The following is a 22,230-nucleotide window of genomic DNA, read 5'->3' on the forward strand; positions in this document are numbered from 1 at the left end:
TAAAGCACCCCTCATATCCGTGGTACTCCACGGGAACCTTTTTGAAAATCTGTGTGTGTGTGCTAAAAAAAGAGTTTGTTTTATTTTTAAAATAAGCTCGGCAAAGCGTTTAGCTTTGGGCCTACATACCTCCTCGGTGCAATGGAGAAGTCAGAGCTAATGTAGTTCCGCTTTTTTGGGAAAACATTTTTAAAAACGAATAAACATTTTATCGTCGTCGGAGAGAAATACTCAGCCATTGATCTTGAGCATGAGAACAAACGAGTTCTTTGCATCGCAAATGAAAGAAGGGCTCCAACTCGGATAAAATCGACGAGTATGCCACTAGCTCTCTCACGCGGAAAAGATCTCATTATATCAATCAATTTCAAAATCGTGGGGTATAACCACTCGTTTCGACGATTAACGGTGTCTAAACTTTTGAAGAAAAGCCACTAAGGGCGAAAGATATTTTTAAAGAAAAAGTTTTGAAAAGATTGCAAACATAAGAATATTTTGGAAAAAGGGAGAAGATTTTGAAAATCTAAGAAGTGGGAGGAGATGAAGAGGCTAACCTAGTGCATAAAATAAAAGCTAAGGAAAGAAACGGTCTAACCAAATAAGAAGCCAACACTTGACATTAAGAGTCAATGTAGTTTTCCCATCCTTTGGATTTATCAATACCAACACATTAACACTTGGGGATCCAGATGAACTTATTGTCTTAGCACCACTTTTCATTAAGCACATTAAGATTCTGACGAAAATCGGGCAGAGTAACGGCTGTTTTCGGGTAAAATCCTTATCTCAATGCCTTGGAATTAACCATCAAGGGCTTTCAAGGAAATACCTGCACATACAAACAGACAACAATCCAATGCCAGACAGACAGAATAACAGCAGAGTAACAACAAAATAAAAGTCCAGAGGCACTAGGTCCATAAGTCCGAATCTCCAAAATGCTAGGGATAGTAACCAATAGTCCAAAGAGAGCCTTATGTGTTTTTTAGATTTTGGTTGTTTATTAGTGTTTTAGCAAAAAAGTAAAGTATGGTCCAAGTGGACAAAAGGAAAATAGCGGAAGCATTAACATATGTCCAAGTGGACAAAGGGAAAATAGCGGAATTATAAACGTCCAAATGGACAAAGAGAAAATGGCGGAAAGTAAATATGATGAAATGATAAAATAAAGCGATAAGGCGAGAAATATAAAGGGCGGTATAATAAATGGCGGAAATTAAAGTTAGTGGTTATATGTTAAAGATAACCATCTTGAAACTTGTCAAGTATGTTATCAAAGTTAGTAATGAAGATCGATGGTGAGTGAATGATGTACTCGGATTTAAATTCAATGGAGGTTTATCAGAAGCTTGATAAAAATCATAGCGACTACACGATAAATACCTCCACAAGTCTTAAATCACCGCATACAATTCTCTTCCATATTTGATCTTTTATCGAGTCGGGACAAATGTAGGAGAACTCTCCATGTATCAAGATCATCAATCAAAAGAAATAAAAAGGAGAAGAAGAAATGATCTAGCCTTTATCAAGAATCCATAGAATTCTCAAGATATTAAGACTTTCATCGATCAAAAGAAAGTAAGATGAAAAGATAAGAATGAAAACAAATTGATCTAGTCTTCATCAAGAATCCATAGAATTCTCAAGATATTAAGACTTTCATCGATCAAAAGAAAAATAAGATGAAAATAAGAATGAAAACACAAAAGATAATCAACTCACACTATCATTAATATCATTCATCTAATATTATGGATTAGGTTATTTCAAACCTATCAACATCCTAGATCCAATGATATTAATGAAGTGGAGGAAGTAGGAAACCAAAACAAGCATAAAAAAGGCAAAAAACCACATTCTGCCAGCAGGAAATCGATTTCATGCAGGGGGAAATCGATTTCCATAGTGCAGTTTTCAAAAAAAACAGGTTACGTTCAGCAGGAAATCGATTTCAGCCTTAAGGAAATCGATTTCCTCAGTGTAAAATCCAGCAAAAACAGCATTTAGAAGCATAAGACTTGACTTGAACAAATATACAAACACCTTATGATCAAACATCAATTGGAGCACGAATTTTCCATCAAATCACCATCAAATAGCACCAATATAGCATCAAAGATGCATCACACACAAGCAACAAGGATCTACATCATGATATACTAAAAGGATGAAGAAAATTTACCAAATCTTGAACAAAACTTGGATCTACTTCAAGAATCACCAATACAAATCTTGATCTCTCAACAATTGAAGAAAAAAGAGTGAAATGGATGGTGGCTTAGCTCAAAGTTTGTGAGGTTCAAGATGTGACTCACAAACTTTATGAAAGAAAAAAAGCTTTGGTGAATTTGGTAGGGATGAGGAGAGAAATTGCAAGGGATTTTTTGGCTCTCAAAGCTTGAGAAGTGAGAGAGTAGAGGGCTCTATTTATAGGATGAGAGCAAGAGTAGTGGTAGTTTGGTCTTTTTGCATTTGGTAATTAGCTTGTGTTTAATTGGTGATTAAAGTGGTATTTAAATGGTAAGAAATGGTAAAATGAGGTTTAAGTGGGTTTAATGAAGAGAATTATTTTGATGAGGTGGAAAATTGGTAGAATGACAAAAATGGTCAAAGAAAATAGGTGCCAAAATCAAATCAAGCTTCCCTCTCTATTTTTTTGAATTTTGCCTTAAGGAAATCGATTTCCCCAGGAGTGAAATCGATTTCACTCTGTTCCAGAAGAGAAATTGGCGCAAAATACACTAGGGAAATCGATTTACCCAGGAGGAAAATCGATTTCATGTTGTCCAGAATGTGATTTTGTTGAAGATTGCTGCAGGGAAATCGATTTACCCAGTAGGGAAATCGATTTCATCAGTCAAAAACTTGAAAAATGCCTTGTTTATTGCATGTCTTGGCTTGGTACCTACAAAACAAAAGCCTACAAAGAAACAAAGCAATATTTTTGGTATTTGGGTTAGTATAATATGCATACAAGATAAACAATCATTGGTGCTTGATGGTCCCTCTCATTGATGAGGCGAGTGCAACACCATAAACAAAACTTCCAAGTGAAGCTCTTGATTAGTGATTGAGATATGAATGATATAGGATCTTAGGGTCAAAAATTGGGGTATGACAGATGCCCCTATTTAAGTTTCTTCGATTTGGAAATACGATGATTGGAAATCTTCGTTTTGATAATATCGAAGAGACTTAAATATATAAAACACAATTTTTGATCCTAAGATGCAATGCAATGTTAATGAATGCATGTGATAATAATAAAGCATGACAACACTAGGCAGTAACAGGTGATCTGCTGGGGAAAACAAATGTCTTGCTATAACTCCGCTGGGGAAACAAACGTCTTAGAAACTCCACTGGGGAAGGCAAGACTTTGTTGGAGAGACGGAACTTTAGTGGGAAAAGAAACTTCTCTGGGGAAAACACTTCGCGTCAGAGAGGTTATAGCATCCTCTTTCAGTGGGGATGAGAAAAGGGGATCATCCTCTTTCATTGGGGATGAGAAAATATGCATCCTGAATCAGAATGCCAATCTTCTGTTAACAGAAAACACACCATCGTACCATTGATGATATGAAGAGATGTACCGCCGTACCACTGACGATAAGATTTTGATTTGTGGACCATCCTCTTACTCAATAGTTGAAGGTAGAAGAAAATCGAATCACCGTCTCAATAGTTGACGATAAGCTACCAACTCAATGGTTGAAGGTAGAAGAAGATCGAATTACCGCCTCAATGGTTGACGATAAGCTACCAACTCAATAGTTGAAGGTAGAAGGAAATTGAATTACCGCCTGAATAGTTGACGATAAGCTACCAACTCAATGGTTGAAGGTAGAAGAAGATCGAATTACCGCCTGAATAGTTGACGATAAACTACCAACTCAATAGTTGAAGGTAGAAGAAAATTGAATTACCGCCTCAATGGTTGACGATAAGCTACCAACTCAATGGTTGAAGGTAGAAGAAGATCGAATTACCGCCTCAATGATTGACGATAAGCTACCAACTCAATAGTTGAAGGTAGAAGGAAATTGAATTACCGCCTCAATAGTTGACGATAAACTACTGAGAATAATAAGCTGCCGCTAAGAATAGGGATCAACTTCTTCTTTAATCAAGGACATGGCTTGAGAAAAGGAATTGGATGCAAACTGTCACCTCTGATGAAGGGACTTACCATTTGCTGAGCTTCTTCCATTTGGATGCAAACTGTCACTTACACTGAAGAGACTTACCATTTGCTGAGCTTCTTCCACTTGGAATCAAGAAGTTCATAAAGTATGAGAGATTATCACTTGATTGGAAGATAAGATTAATATGTGGAGACATACAAACTTGCTCAAATAAAGAGGCTTGCATTTGTTGTCAACAAAACATGCTAAGGACAGAACCTGCCCCTTGCTTTCAAGTACAAATTCCAACGGAGTGCAATGACAACACTGCCGGGAAATAAGCCTTTCAATATCTGATAAGAACATCAATCACAAATGAATTTTCCATTGTTGAGGAAAGCAGAATCCTCAAGAGATGCAAAATAAATGCCTCCTCAATCTAGGCTTCCCAGCCTAGAGAGGTTCAAAATAGTATTGCAAGAGACCAAAGTTCAACTCCAAGAACAAACTGGATAGAAGCGGTCAAACAAAGCTTTGCACCTTGAGGAATAAACTCAACTGGGGATTAATTCCGTCCTGACAAATGAGCTGAGGAGGAACACTGAAGAAAAATTCTTCCACGAAGAACAAACTCAGTGGGGATTATCAATTTCTGCGAGGAATTTACAGATAATCTTCTTCTTATCAAAAAGGTTGGACAACACATCAAGCTCTATTAGGGGGAATCAGAGAAAATTTCTTTGGAGAAAATCTCCATTCCGAACTTGCAGAGGAAATAAGAAGTTAACATCAAAGCAAACAAGTTAACATGCGGGGGATTTTAGTTCAAAACTCAACACAAGGTGAGAAAGAAAACCCAACAGTCAACCGTTGTCTCAAAACTTCTTGGTAGAAAGTGACATACTCTGGATTGATCATGGCAACAACCTTTGTACTTCAAGATAATGAGGTGATCAAGGTAACTTCTGATTCACAACTTGCCCCAGACTACGTGGTCTATGAAAGGAAACTACCTCAAAAAGGTTCATAGAGATCCTTGGCATCATGAAGACTTGGAATAATCTGCCCCAGATCAACAGATTCTTGGAGAGATTTGTCGAATCTCGACGTAGCTGCCCCAGATTGACTAAACTTGGCACATTCTTTTACTCGACAAAGTCTTCGAGCTTTGCCCCATGATGGTAATCAAACTTGCAAAAGCATTATACTGGGAAAACAACATGCCCCTGGCAATGTTTTAGTTTTCTACTGATGATCAGATGTAAACTTCCTGGATGTCAAACAAATGTTTACAAGCAGAAAAATGTTTATTCTGAGAATGATAATGAAAATGCAACAATTATGTAAGTCTTGAAGTTTTATTGAAAAGATGTCACAAAACCTTGTGAATGAATCACTGGTTAAGGAATGACATTGATTTTTGTATGCATATGATACCAACACAAGTTTTCAGCATAACTGATAGGAGTCAGGAACGCTTTCCTGTTTAAGTATGCTCTCGAAATAAACCCTGCTTCAATTAGGACTTTTGAGGGTTGTAACGTGGCCTGGTTCACGGTTTTCAGAAAAAAAGATTATTAGGCTCAAAGTTTATTTAGCCCACCCCATCTTCGTGATGTTCTCCAGTCCTATGTTCAGTTAACTCAACATGAGTATTCATCTCTCAAAAGGATTTTGTGCCAATAAGGACCTAATGAAGCTTTCTTGGGAGTAGCAGTCACCTCTTTGTCTTCATTTTTGTATTCACACAAATTTGTTCATTTTTGAGGACTTTTGCTTTGTAGTCCTTTCTTTTCACTTTTCACTCTTTTCTCTTTTTTTTTTATTTCCCTAACTTTTGCCTGGACTGATTCTTTTGAATTGGTCGTCCAGCGGGATGCTCTAACTTTTGCCTAAGTCATTTATTTTCAAGTTTCTGACTTAGCGAGCTTTTTTTTTCTTCTTCTTTCTTTTTCCTTTCCCTTTTATTCTTTTGATTTGAACAAATCGTGTGACATTGACTTTGTCTTGACTTGTTGAGAGGGTTGTGACTGCCTCGCTACTTGGCGTATGGAGGATAACCATTGTGGTTTCACATTTCCATGCCTTTTGATGCGCGGGGAATAACCATTGTGGTTTCCCATGATCCATCCTTTGATGTGGATATGACATGCTTGACCTTTGGATGCACAATCCTTTTTGAAATATGAACACTCGGTCCAATCAACTGAACACTACCCTGCCCCAGGTTAAAAATTAGGATTTTTCGTTTAGAAAAGAAACTCCTACTTCAAGGCTCAAAAGGGGTTAACAAGGGATTATCTTCCTTATATCTCCGGTGTTTGGGAATTTGAAACAATGCCTGTACATCATCAGCAGGGTCTTATTCAAAAGCATACAACCAGAAATTTTGCGTTTTCAGATCATCATCCTCCTTCCAATCTTTGCATAAGCAAGAGTTTGGCAAAAGTAATTGGTATCATAATGCATAAAAACAAATAAACATGAGTGAAACGAATGGATTACTTCAAGACAAACATTATCATTGTATTAGCATTAACATTCAAAAATAAACAAGTTTCTACATGCAAACAATGCATTGAAAAACAAGAAATATTACAAATGGAAATCAATAAGAATACTAAAAACTGAGAAAAACTCTCTCCATCTGGGCATATGCTGAACGAAACATCTTTCGAGCTTCAGGCTACCATCAATAGTGATTCAATCATGCTTTGGCAAAGAATTGGCTTGAACATCATAACCAACATCTTGGAAAGTCAAAATACCAGCATGGATTAATCTTTGAACTTCATTTTTTAGAGGCCAACAATTATCTAAGTCATGTCCAGGAGCATTCTGATGAAAAGCACAAGTGACATTAGCATTGTACCACCAAGGAATCTTCTCGGGAATTGGAGGTGGTGACCTTGTCTGAACCAAATTCTTATGAACTAGAGTAGGGAACAATTCTGCGTAAGTCATGGGGATAGGATCAAAATTCCCCTTTTGAAGTTGATTTTGCTCGTTCGGTGGAGAATCTTGTTGACGAGTACTCTGCTGATAATCTGGGATTGTATGAACTGAATTGGATACAGGAATGACATAGGAAACATGCTGATGTTGGTGATAATTGTTTCCTCCCCTGATTCTCTTCTTTGAAAAGTCATTACCAAACTTCTTCACACTACCAGTTGAGTTACCTTCTTCAAACAAACATTCCTTTCGGACATCCTTTTCTAGAAGCGCTTTCATATCCACCTCTCTGTGGAAGTCAGTAGGTGTATGGACTACTATCCCCTTAGGAAAGGATGAGTTCAGAGTTTCAAGAAAGACCTTTGCCATCCTTTCTTCCTTCATAGAAGGATTGATTTGGGCAGTAACTAGAGCCTCAACCAGAGTAGTCAGATGCTTCATACCAGCCTTCAGAGTAACCACCTCTTCACGGAGCTCGAGAATCTCTTGTTTGATACTTTCCATTTCTTCTTAGTAAGAGTGTTGTACTGATGATACCAGGAGAAAGGAAATAAGGCTCTGGAAAACTTCTTTAGAAAGCAGAAACAAATGCAGAATGATGCATGCAATGCAGTAATTTGTTTTTTTATTTTATTTTAATTTTTGAGTTTCAAGGAACTTAAGATATTAACTTGTAAACACTCAAACATTGGGCTAAAGCTTTGAGTAAGTTATCATCAAAATCAATCATCCATTTTGGTGGATTAGAGTTTTCACCCCATCAACACCCAAGATCCATTGAGTTTGATGAAACTTATGATGTTTACAAGGAAAGACGTCTAAGTTCCTTGAAAATCAAAAGAAAAAGAGTTTTCATGGATGCATGAATGCATGATTTATGCATCAACCACAACCAATAGCACGCAAGGTCACATAAGATCATAGTTCAAAGGTTCGACGTCACGAGCATGGAGCCATGGGTCTAACCATCCCACAAGGTATGATCTAAGGAATTTTGTACCTGCCGATCGGGTTCTACAAAGGTTCCTAGAGTTTTCAATCTTCTATCGGATATTACCGGCACGCACAATTGCTCATGGGCGCCAATAATATGCCTAAAAAGACCTCGTCTGAGCGTAGTATCGCATGACAACAAGCTCAAATTGGTACTTGATCTTGTTTCTGCACTACATCCTAAAAAGGCTTAGATGGGTTAAAAGGTTCTAGGCCATTCAGCTTCTACGGACACTCACTATTGAAAGTAATAGCGTTATCACGATGGTTCGTAACAACCTCTACTACCTTCCATGAGGCCTCCACTGATTGGGGTTCCACCATATGACGCTCATGGTAAGGATTGCGCCTGACATGCGACTATTGGTCTTACCACCTCCTATCTCAAGTTACTCACCAAAGTCCGGGTTAGAACTTTATCTCATCACAGAGGAACCATCGAGCACCAAAAAGAAAAAAGAAAATAAACAAAAAAACAAAGCACACAACAATATATACAAATAAAAAACACACAGATAAACAAAAATAGGCTTAACACACTTAAAACTGGATCCCCAGTGAAGTCGCCATTTTTCTGTAGCGGGGAAAATCTGATATCGAAGCCATGAAATTGACTCGAATCAATATTCCGTTTGAAATCGCCACCGCGCTTTATTTTTTCAAAGGAAAAGGGAAAAGAACGTAAAACCCAAAGTTTTGTTTTTTTAAAACAAGAAAGAGATCTCAGGTACGGGTGTTGATTATATGAGGGGAAGGTTTAAAGCACCCCTCATATCCGTGGTACTCCACGGGAACCTTTTTGAAAATCTGTGTGTGTGTGCTAAAAAAAGAGTTTGTTTTATTTTTAAAATAAGCTCGGCAAAGCGTTTAGCTTTGGGCCTACATACCTTCTCGGTGCAATGGAGAAGTCAGAGCTAATGTAGTTCCGCTTTTTTGGGAAAACATTTTTAAAAACGAATAAACACTTTATCGTCGTCAGAGAGAAATACTCAGCCATTGATCTTGAGCATGAGAACAAACGAGTTCTTTGCATCGCAAAGGAAAGAAGGGCTCCAACTCGGATAAAATCGACGAGTATGCCACTAGCTCTCTCACACGGAAAAGATCTCATTATATCAATCAATTTCAAAATCGTGGGGTATAACCACTCGTTTCGACGATTAACGGTGTCTAAACTTTTGAAGAAAATCCACTAAGGGCGAAAGATATTTTTAAAGAAAAAGTTTTGAAAAGATTGCAAACATAAGAATATTTTGGAAAAAGGGAGAAGATTTTGAAAATCTAAGAAGTGGGAGGAGATGAAGAGGCTAACCTAGTGCATAAAATAAAAGCTAAGGAAAGAAACGGTCTAACCAAATAAGAAGCCAACACTTGACATTAAGAGTCAATGTAGTTTTCCCATCCTTTGGATTTATCAATACCAACACATTAACACTTGGGGATCCAGATGAACTTATTGTCTTAGCACCACTTTTCATTAAGCACATTAAGATTCTGACGAAAATCGGGCAGAGTAACGGCTGTTTTCGGGTAAAATCCTTATCTCATGCCTTGGAATTAACCATCAAGGGCTTTCAAGGAAATACCTGCACATACAAACAGACAACAATTAAATGCCAGACAGACAGAATAACAGTAGAGTAACAACAAAATAAAAGTCCAGAGGCACTAGGTCCATAAGTCCGAATCTCTTAAATGCTAGGGATAGTAACCAATAGTCCAAAGAGAGCCTTATGTGTTTTTTAGATTTTGGTTGTTTATTAGTGTTTTAGCAAAAAAGTAAAGTATGGTCCAAGGGGACAAAAGGAAAATAGCGGAAGCATAAACATATGTCCAAGTGGACAAAGGGAAAATAGCGGAATTATAAACGTCCAAATGGACAAAGAGAAAATGGCGGAAAGTAAATATGATGAAATGATAAAATAAAGCGATAAGGCGAGAAATATAAAGAGCGGTATAATAAATGGCGGAAATTAAAGTTAGTGGTTATATGTTAAAGATAACCATCTTGAAACTTGTCAAGTATGTTATCAAAGTTAGTAATGAAGATCGATGGTGAGTGAATGATGTACTCGGATTTAAATTCAATGGAGGTTTATCAGAAGCTTGATAAAAATCATAGCGACTACACGATAAATACCTCCACAAGTCTTAAATCACCGCATACAATTCTCTTCCATATTTGATCTTTTATCGAGTCGGGACAAATGTAGGAGAACTCTCCATGTATCAAGATCATCAATCAAAAGAAATAAGAAGGAGAAGAAGAAATGATCTAGCCTTTATCAAGAATCCATAGAATTCTCAATATATTAAGACTTTCATCGATCAAAAGAAAGTAAGATGAAAAGATAAGAATGAAAACAAATTGATCTAGTCTTCATCAAGAATCCATAGAATTCTCTAGATATTAAGACTTTCATCGATCAAAAGAAAAATAAGATGAAAATAAGAATGAAAACACAAAAGATAATCAACTCACACTATCATTAATATCATTCATCTAATATTATGGATTAGGTCATTTCAAACCTATCAACATCCTAGATCCAATGATATTAATGAAGTGGAGGAAGTAGGAAACCAAAACAAGCATAAAAAAGGCAAAAAACCACATTCTGCCAGCAGGAAATCGATTTCATGCAGGGGAAATCGATTTCCATAGTGCAGTTTTCAAAAAAAAACAGGTTACGTTCAGCAGGAAATCGATTTCAGCCTTAAGGAAATCGATTTCCTCAGTGTAAAATCTAGCAAAAACAGCATTTAGAAGCATAAAACTTGACTTGAACAAATATACAAACACCTTATGATCAAACATCAATTGGAGCACGAATTTTCCATCAAATCACCATCAAATAGCACCAATATAGCATCAAAGATGCATCACACACAAACAACAAGGATCTACATCATGATATACTAAAAGGATGAAGAAAATTTACCAAATCTTGAACAAAACTTGGATCTACTTCAAGAATCACCAACACAAATCTTGATCTCTCAACAATTGAAGAAAAAAGAGTGAAATGGATGGTGGCTTAGCTCAAAGTTTGTGAGGTTCAAGATGTGACTCACAAACTTTATGAAAGAAAAAGAGCTTTGGTGAATTTGGTAGGGATGAGGAGAGAAATTGCAAGGGATTTGTTGGCTCTCAAAGCTTGAGAAATGAGAGAGTAGAGGGCTCTATTTATAGGATGAGAGCAAGAGTAGTGGTAGTTTGGTCTTTTTGCATTTGGTAATTAGCTTGTGTTTAATTGGTGATTAAAGTGGTATTTAAATGGTAAGAAATGGTAAAATGAGGTTTAAGTGGGTTTAATGAAGAGAATTATTTTGATGAGGTGGAAAATTGGTAGAATGACAAAACTGGTCAAAGAAAATAGGTGCCAAAATCAAATCAAGCTTCCCTCTCTATTTTTTTGAATTTTGCCTTAAGGAAATCGATTTCCCCAGGAGTGAAATCGATTTCATTCCAGAAGAGAAATTGGCGCAAAATACACTAGGGAAATCGATTTACCCAGGAGGAAAAATCGATTTCATGCTGTCCAGAATGTGATTTTGTTGAAGATTGCTGCAGGGAAATCGATTAACCCAGTAGGGAAATCGATTTCATCGGTCAAAAACTTGAAAAATGCCTTGTTTATTGCATGTCTTGGCTTGGTACCTACAAAACAAAAGCCTACAAAGAAACAAAGCAATATTTTTGGTATTTGGGTTAGTATAATATGCATACAAGATAAACAATCATTGGTGCTTGATGGTCCCTCTCATTGATGAGGTGAGTGCAACACCATAAACAAAACTTCCAAGTGAAGCTCTTGATTAGTGATTGAGATATGAATGATATAGGATCTTAGGGTCAAAAATTGGGGTATGACAGATACACTGGTTAGGTGTTACGGTGGTGACGCATCAGTGAAGAAGGTGAAGTTTCAGTCCCTACGAAAGAAGTATGTGAATCTCAACATGAAGGACAACGAGAAGGTTTCTGAGTACATCTCCAGAGTGATTCTGATCACTAATGAGATGAAAGCTTGTGGAGAAACTATTTCTAAACAAGTAACCATAGAGAAGGTATTGAGGTCTCTTAGTGCTCAAATTGATTACATTGTTGTAGCAATTGAACATTCTAAAGATTTGGACACCATGAGAATAGAAGAGCTGCAAAGAAGTCTAGAGAAGCAAAAGTTGCGTCTGACTGAAAGAACCTTTGAGAGGAAGGTTAGGCAGGCTCTGAAAGCTTCTTTTATCAAGAAGGAGCAGAAGCAGAAAAGACATGGTAGGTCTCAAAATTCAGAAGTCTTATATTCTGATGAGGAGAAACATCAGAAGGGAAAGGAGAAGTATGACAAGAGAATGGTTCAGTGTTACTTTTGTAATAGGTTTGGCCATTTTGTTAAATATTTTTGGTCAAACAAAGAAGAAACAAAAATAGCCAGAGGAGATTCTGATGACGAACCTGTGCTATTAATGGCTTATGAATCTGATGAGGAACCTATGAGATTGTCGTTTTCTGATTCTGAAGGGGAAGAAGATAACTCTGAATATTATGAAGAAGTGTTTTTATATGAACCAGAATTCGAAGATGACCAATGAAGATTCTGAAGATGAGTCAGAGTCAGAAGATGAGTCACAGTCATAAGATGACTCTAAAGCTGAAGACATGTCAGAATCCGAAGGTGATTCTGAGTCTAAAGGAGAATCAGAAGATGAGTCAGAATCTGAAGAAGATTATGCTTCTGAAGATAAAACAGAACCTGAAAGTTGTGAAGATGAGGTAGAACTTGAAAGTTCTAAAGGTAAGTCAGAGTCTAAAGATGAAGAATCCTCTGGAGACTCTGAAGATGAGTCAGATGGTGAATCTGGTTCTGATTCTGATTTTAAATCTGGTGGTAATCATGCTTCTAGAAGGGAAACCTTTGAATACGTAAGTTCTGGAGGATAAGGTTCTAGATATGATCATGTTTCAAGTGTTAATCATGACTATAAAGGTGGAACTTCTGAAGGCAGAGCTTTTGAAGGTAGTCCAGTCTCTGACGGTGGTCATGATTCTGAAGGTGGAACTTCGGGAGGAAAAGCTTCTGAAGGCAATCTAACTTTTGAAGGCAGTACTTCTGAAGGTATTGGTTCTGGATGAGGTCCAGAAGTTAACAAAGTTGTAGCTTCTTGTGATATTCGTACTTCTGAAGAATGTCCATAAGTATATGTGATTCCAGAATTAGAAGAAGATTCTGAACAAGTGTGTATTGAAGAAGCACTCAAGAGGAAAGTATGGTTGAATGCCATGAAAGAAGAACTTAAGGCTATAGAAAGAAACAAGACTTGGGAGTTTACTGAGCTTCCAAAGAAGAAGAAAGTCATCAGCGTCAGATGGGTTTTCAAGGAGAAATTTGCTTTTATGAATGGAGTTGCACACTGTAGCAACTAGAAGCAACTTGCAGATGTTCTGACGAAGGATGTTGAGACTGAACACTTTATCTAGTTCAGGGATGGAATTGGTGTGGTAGTTTGGGTTACCTGAATATGAATTAAGATATGGTGTTGGAAGTAATTCATATTCATAAGTTGTTGGAGTCAGAAGCTTCTAAGGTGATTACTCAAAAGTAGTGTTGCTCAGAAGTAGAAGCTTATGAGGTGACTATTCTAAAAGTGTGTTTAGCTTCTGGAGTTTATTTTGTTTTGTTAGCTTAGCTATTAATTTTATTATGCCTACATGGCAATTTAAGGGTAATTTAATATTTTTAGTATGTTGCCTATGTGGCCCTAATTTTCTGTGTATAAATAGACTAGTAGTAGTTGTCATTGAAACTTAATCATTTCACAATTTTTATAGCCGTCATTTACAGAGAATATAATATTTCTTTTGCTTTATCTCATCACCTTATGCACTAATAACTAAATTATTAAAATCATTCAAATTAAATCATCACATTAAATTTGGTATTTAAAACGTCTCTTTAAGAGCACTTTTATATTTAAGTGGAGTAAAACACAAAGAACAAAGGATTTGAAATATATATATATATATATATATATATATATATATATATATATATATATATATATATATATATATATATATTTTGTTTTATTTAATAAGCAAAATGTATTTCAATGAGTACAAGAGGGTACTCAATCCCAATTTAAGTTAGTACCCAATTTAAGTTCAATTATAGATTTCTTAGAAGAGCATTTCTATCTTGACATCTCATTTTGACACCAAATATTTACACCGTATATATTGTCCACCATATTTATATAGTGAACAATGTATTATATTAAAATAATATTATTGTTTATAAAAAAATATTTATTTTTAAATTTGATTTTATAACACAAATATATGGTTGTGTCATTAACCAACTTTATAATTGTATTAACCACAAAAGTGTATGTCATTAACCAATTATTTTAAGGTTAAATATACAAAACCTCCATGTAATATAGGCGAAATTCGCTTTTTCCCCCTGTAATATTTTTTTGTTTGATTTCCCCCCTAGATTTGGTGTTTAAATTACACGCTTAGGGGGGTAATTCAAACAAAAAAACTATTACAGGGGAAACTAAAAAAAAATATTACCAGGGGGATAAAACGAATTTCGCCTATATTACAGGGGTAAAAAGTACTATTAACCCATTATTTTACTTATTATAATGTATTAACCACTTTCAGTACTTCATTAACTAACAAAATACATAGTATTAACCATGTTCTGACACTAAATTATAAATGTATTAACCCATTTATATACTCTATTAACCAACTTTATTTTACTATTTAATATTTTTTTAATATTTGAAAACTCACTAACCAAATTATGAACTGCATTAACCAACTTTATACAAACTATTAACCAAAGTCTGAAGGGTATACATATTAACTTTTTTATATTATAATATATATTAATCCGACTTAAAACTGTATTAACCAAGTTTTAATATTTTATTAATCAAAATAATTTTTAAAAAATAGAAAAATATATCAAAATAATAATAATAACACTGTTTTGAACAGTGTTCATGTTGCGAACAATGTATTGTGTGTAGGTGTAAATTTGAGGTGTCAAGATATCTTTTCTCTTCTTATTTATTAATTTTTTTTGGTTTTCGCACTCTGGTTTTTAGGGGAAAGGGGCCCAGTAATCTAGAGTTTGTGCCGGGAGATATGGACACAGGCCAAACATTGTTCTCACCTAAGAATCGAACCCAGTATTCCCCTGACTGCGTCCTTAGCAGAAGCACCTTTACCATTGAAGCCCAAATGTTTAGTTTATCTTTTCTCTTCTTAGAATGCAAGGAATCAGGTTAAAAATCCAATCCCCCAATTTACAATCCACACTCGTTTTATTTTTAGCTACAAACTATTTTCAAGACATCCTTTTAGTATGTTCTAGTGCTATCTTCGCACCCTTGATCCCTCCCTTAAATAAAATTATTCCTCCTAATCTAAATGGACTAACATGATGATAGTCAAAACATACAACCTAATCTACCTTTGATCTTTCATTGGAATTGTCTGTTTCTGCAATTATCTTCAATAGTACTATCCATTCCCTCCATAGTCATATCTAACCATTCATAGACTTCTTTTTATATTTTATTTGTAAAAGGATTAACCACAAATCAAAGAAATATCGATTTGTCTTCTACAAAACATAAAGACATACCAAGTTACAGTTGCCCTAAATGAACCCCTTCTTTGCAATTCAAATCTTGTAGGTAACTTCTTAAGCATAAGCCTCCAACCAAACAAATGTATAACGTTTGACACATTCGTCTTCCATAACATTTTCTAACACCATTGATCCTGCATTTAGCAGTTCATTCATCAAATTATAACCACTACAAAAAAAACCGCAATTAGCCGCGTGATTTTCACATCACAAATGTCAACTTTGTTGCCACGTGAATATGTACGTCTCAACTTTGCCATATGATTTTCACGTCGCAACTCTTTGCCACGTGAGTTTCATGACACAAAATTCTTTTGTTATTAGTTGGGACGTGAATTTCACTTCACTAATTTGCCACGTGATTTTCACGTCACAAAATTCTACTATTAAGTCACTTTTACCAAGCAATTTTTACGCCACTAATTTGCCACGTATTTTCACGCCACAAAAAATAACAATTCAATTATTTAAAAAAATAGTTATAATTAATAAAAATACAAATTATTATTTCAATTATCAAATAAATATTTATATATTATTAATAAATCAAATTCTTTCAAATACTTATTATAAAAATGAATTGTTAAAAAATTTTATATACTATTTTATGTAACTATCTTATTATGTTATATGTTTATATATATATATATATATATATATATATATATATATATATATATATATATATATATATATATATATATATATATATATATATATATATATATATATATATATATATATATATATATATATATATATATATATATATATATATATATATATACTTTAGGATTTTTGATATATATTAAAAAATTAAAATTTTTGTAGTTTTAATATAAAAAATTACATAACATGTTTATATATTTTACTTTACTGCAATACATATATATCAAAAATATGTACAAAAAACATAAACAACCCACAACTCATTATATACATTAATATAAAAATAAAAAATTAATACATAACTTTAAAAAAATCAAATAAAAAGAGAGAACTTTCTTGAATCTTTATCAACTTCTTAAATCTTTTTCAACAAATAAAAAAAATCAAATAATAGAAAAACTAACATATAAGAGAAAATAAAATAATAGTATAAAAATAATACCTTTGAGTGAATGATGGAGTGGATACATTGATTTTTTAGAGGAGGAAAATAATGGTGGAGGAAGAAGAAACAAGGTGGAGAGCAAGAACAAGGTGGAGAGAAAAATAGATTTGGGGGCTAAGAGGAAGAGATAAGGGTTATGTGGTGAAGGTCAGTTAGGATGATTTTATAGAGACTTTAGTGTCATGATATACACGCAACTAATGTTTATATCGTTTGTAGTTGTGACATGATTCTCATGACATTAACAGTGTTGTGAAAATCACGTCACTGTTTTCTTAACATTGCATTATGTGACATGTTTTTAATGTCGCTACAAGTGTGTACAGTGGGTCAGAACGGTATAGTCTTTGCGATGTGGAATGCATGACAGAACTGAAAAGTTGTCAGTCCAATCATCTCAAACGATCAACATTTCCCATTCAAAATCTTTCTAATTTTTTAAATTTTATTTGCGACGTGATTTTCACGTCACAACAATTTTTTTGATAATTTTTAACTCCCCCAATGAAAACCTGACTTTTATTATTTTAAATGGTCAGTGATGTGTTTTTCACGACGCAACAATCCTTTTTAGCCGTGTGAATATCAGGTCACTAAATCACGTGTTTGGACACTCTTTTCTTGTAGTGAACTAGCTTTTACTGAATAACCACCATTCCCGACACCAGATAAATTATTGTCCTCCTCCTCTTGTGTAGATTTCATTTTGCGCATAATGAATAGTTGGTCTACAACTTGATCCAACTCATCTTTTGTCAGTCATCCTTCATCCACAGGATGTACGATCTCCAATAATTTTCGCACCAAAAGGTTGTGGATATGATAACAGACTTACAATATTGCTTGCAAACAAAATTTTTTGTGCGCTCCACTTTGTTGTGGACTATTAACGACTTCGTTGCATATGACATGTTGTCTCGTTGCAGAACGCGTGATAAATTGCGTTGTTTGAATTACATGGATCCTTTTTTTTTTTTGGAGAAATGGGTCTTGTAAATAAATAATTAAATCATAGCATAAATAATTTGTTATAAATTTAAAATTATTTTTATACAAATTTTGATATAATCTCAATAATATACTTGAACTATTTTAAAATAAATTTATCACATAAACTTTTGATATAATTCTAAACTTTAAATCTAATTATTTGAAAATTAATTGTTTTTTACTTTCAACTTAAATTTATTGAAGCAAATCACCTCTTGCACTTTTCCTACTGCTATCCATCACGCCCTCCATCTAATGGCTTGGAATTAAGTAAAATAAATAAAGTTGTTTCGAAAAAAATATATTTTAGATGAATGGTTTTCTTTTTTTTTTTGATGAAAGGTGGGCAGAACCCCCACAAAATATATTAAACCAAAAAGAAGATACAGGAAAAAGAGAACCGGGGGGGAGCGAACCAAAACCCCTTAATGAGTAAATCTATAGTTGGGAAGACCAATAGAATTTCTAGCAAAGTCCATTAGTATCTTCCTATGAACAACATCCCACCAAATAAAATCATTAACATATAATCCTATGTTAGCAAGCCTATCCGCACATTGATTCCCCTTCCTATAAATATGTGTTACCAAAAAATTAATTGATTTTGTATGATGAAGCACATTCTCCCATCTATTCCGAAGCTCCCAAGGAACAATGCAAGGTTTGGAGAAAGCTAGAACCACTAGCTTTGAATCCGACTCGAGCCAAAGGTTGCACCAATTATTCTGTTTTGCGATTTCAACCGCAATAATAGCTCCGTACAACTCTGCCATAAAAGAATTATCAACTCCTATGAACTTGGAGAAACTACCTTTATGATTTCCCACGTGGTCTCGGAAGATACCACCACAAGCCGAACGCATAGGTATTCCAGAAGACGCACCGTCAGTATTGCATTTTATCCAATGAAGGATAGGAGGATGCCACAGAAATTCTTTAACAATAAAAGCTTTAGGAGGGTTTACTTTAATATTGAAACATTTGAGGAGTTTGAAATCCAAGATAGAGTTCGACCCAACTTTCGGAGTTGTATTACCAGAGTAAGCAACTTCAACATTGACCTCATTCAGTAATGAAGTCCAAAGAAGAGTCTTATCCTCAAAACGGCTAACATTTCTCACCTTCCAAATCTTACTGACAATGCAAATCACTGCTGCCAGCAGCACAACTTTGCCCTGAGCCGAAGATAACTTGTTGTAAGCAGTTTAAACATCCTCAACAGAACTGAATCTGTGCGACAAACTTATCGATAACAAATTCCAGAATCTGGCCGCAAAAGAGCAAAAGAAGGAGATGAGAGCTGAATAGGCAATATCAGGTGCTTGACATTATAAATGAAATTCAACAATATAGATCATATTTATTTTGCAAATCATAATCTAAATAATAAATTCGTAACTTATAAATAAAAAATAAAACAAATGAATACAATTATTAGTAATATGAACTAAACGTCTATTAAAAAATTTTATAACACAAATGATTTTTTATAAAATATTTTAATAAATAATAATTATAAAAAATATAGGAAGAAGTAAAATATGTTCAAAGTTCTTATGTGTGTCAAATATAATATATCATTTCAAATTACTAGACATTTAATAATTAACAAAAAATATGTTAATTATCTTAAAAATATGTTTGCAATTTATAATTTAAAGTATTAGGAACTCTCACATTTTAAATATTTTTTTAATCTTTTATTTAGGAAGAAATATTAAATTCAACTATTATTTTTACTTATTTTTTTATGCATTAGGTTTTATATCTCCTAATTTTTTTGTTTTTACTTTTTTATTCAGTAAATTGTCTTTATTAAAAATAATTAAATTCAAGTGTTTCACAGTATTTTGAAATTTATTTATTTCTTTAATTATATTTATTAAAACTATTATTTTCTTAATTTAAAAAAAAAACTAAATCTGTATTTTATTTTTATTCATGCAATAGATGAATAATTTACATAGAAATAGAAATGACCCTGTTTACTGTGAAAATTATAAACAACCGCTAGTTCCCCCAAAACCTTTAAACTAAGGGTTACTTGCGGAATCGACTAGTTAATTCTAAGACACGTGCTAATGTAACTAAGGTATGAATTGCTTAATTCGATAGAAGCTTGACTCCAAGAGAAACGGTTCCCACCTAAGAGTTTAAGTAAGCCAAGTTTTCCACAAAAGATAAACTAAAGGTAACTCGTGACCAATGAAAAGTTATAACGTTTAAAAAAGATACACTATGAATGCATCTATGGTGAATTCCATCATCGTAATGGAACCACAGTCGACAGCGTTTATTATGAAGTAAAAAGATAGTTCAAACGTAAATGAAAATAAAACAAAATGCTCAAGAGGAACGACTGATAAATATGGGAATTGCATTGAAGTAAAAATGGTGATTCACGTACATTAGCACTCTTGAAACTCTTATTTCGTCGCGCTGGGATTATGAAGTTTTCTCAAGTGATTTTAGTACAAGTGAACACCCTGGAGCCTTTAGTGGGATCTCTTATCTATAATACAAAAAAAATAACTGCCTACAAGTTACATAACTGCTTAGAAACCTCCTGTAAGCCAAACCACTGACTGCACGATCCTACGCAACTACCCCCCATGTCTCTGGCGCTTATTTTAAGAGCCAAATCTTTGCTAACCGTTGGAATTTGAGTTTCAAATTAGCCCGCTTGAATCTTTCTTTCGATGCTAACCCATAACACAACCTCCATCACAAAATCTTCTAAGTGTTAATCCTTCTTCATGGTCGACAAAACTGAAGTCGACGCTCTGTCCCAGTTATGTCGATTTCCTCTCGTTGACAACCTAAACCCATGATTTCCTTGTCATTCTTCTAAGCTCCATTGCAGACCCAATTTGTGGGATCCAACCCCTTGATTTGTGAGCCTTTTCCTTTAACTGCACTATCAACATATCTCACTAGATTTTTCCCTTAAAAAATTTCCCCCCAGAGATGCCATATTTGAATGTCTACTTTAAATGAGATAATGGCGTCTCTAAAATGCCGACACCGTACTTTACGTATCTGTTTCCAATTCCTCTTAGTGATGTGACTGTTCACTCCTTGTTGCTGACGTCACGTCATCATGGTAACGTCTCCCCTTTCTCCTCGAGACGCGCAACAATCAAATCATTACTGCTATTACTTCTGAGTGGGCTACGTGACGTCTCCTTCAACTGCCACTTTGTTCCACACGTCCATAGATATAGGGCGTGGGTGCACGTGCTTCAACCCCACTCAAACGTTTTCCTTCTTTTTTTCGTACCTAGGGTTTCCCTTTCCTTTATAAACTCTCTTTCGTCTCTTCAACATCTTTCTTTCTCTCCCATTTTTCTTGTTTCAGAAACCCAGCGACATTTCACCATCTTCAAACCTTCAAACCTGCAAACCTTCATCTTTAGCTTTCCCTAACAATGGCAACTCCTACCCCTATATTTTCCGCTGCAGAACTTAAACAGCCTATACTTGTTCTCGAGCCTCCATTTCTTGAAGAAAAAACTAAAATCTGGCAATCTCATGTATTAATTCCCTTTTTTCTTAATGAAAAACCCTTAGCTTTTCTAGGTCCGCTTCCTGAAGATCATCAACCAAAAATTATTGCCAAGAAACGTGCCTTCTTCCCTACTAGCTATCTTATATAACCTTTAGTTTCCATCCAGAAACCTCTTTCCATGAATTACGTAGATAGGAACTTTAGAACTACTCCTCCTAAGAACTGCCCTAAGTTATGCGCTTGGATGGACCGACTGGAACCATACAAGTTGGATCTTTGGAAACAATTAGGCATTTATACCATCTTGCAAATCTCCCGTTGTGGTCCACCCTAATCTTGTGGCACGTTGCTTGATGCTATTCAATTTTGGGAAGGCTCGACAAACACTTTTCACACTAAGTGTGGAATGATTACACCAACTTTTATGGATATAGCAGCCATTACATGTTTGAAACCGACTGGCCGCGTGTTCAACTACAAAGACATAGAAGTTGTCCCTTTAAGGTTTGATGTCGGCGAATCTCGCAAGCCGACATATAATAACTTCATTGACCATCATGCCACCACTTCAGGCCCAGTAACTGATGAAGAACATGTGACATTCTTAACTCTCTGGCTATCTCGCTTCGTGTTCTGTTCCAAGTCGATGCAAGTGGCCAAACAATTTTCTCTCCTTGCTACTCAACTGCATCAAGGCCATAACGTTGCCCTTGGTCAACTAATTTTGGCATCTCTCTATGACTCGCTGATTGATGTGGCATACCAAATCAGGACCCTTAACCGTGAACAATCGAAAAGGAAAAATGTCTTAGTTTATGGCCCTTTTTAGTTTCTGCAACTGTGGCTCAATGACACTTTTTCTAAAGACCTCAA

At 34.9% G+C, this 22,230-nt stretch overlaps 1 long non-coding RNA gene across 1 annotated transcript; it reads right to left on the reverse strand.

Annotated features, from left to right (window-relative positions):
- Nucleotides 1-1,923: 1,923 nt before the first annotated feature.
- On the reverse strand, nucleotides 1,924-17,003 carry LOC131644487 (uncharacterized). The gene is made up of 3 exons (XR_009296520.1): nucleotides 16,857-17,003; nucleotides 15,740-15,879; nucleotides 1,924-9,661 (listed from the first exon to the last, which is right to left on the reverse strand). It is a non-coding gene; the product is annotated as an uncharacterized LOC131644487 (long non-coding RNA).
- Between the last annotated feature and the right edge of the window lie 5,227 nt (nucleotides 17,004-22,230).

Source organism: Vicia villosa, linkage group LG1, assembly GCF_029867415.1.
Source record: "Vicia villosa cultivar HV-30 ecotype Madison, WI linkage group LG1, Vvil1.0, whole genome shotgun sequence".
NCBI classification, from domain to species: Eukaryota; Viridiplantae; Streptophyta; class Magnoliopsida; order Fabales; family Fabaceae; genus Vicia; species Vicia villosa.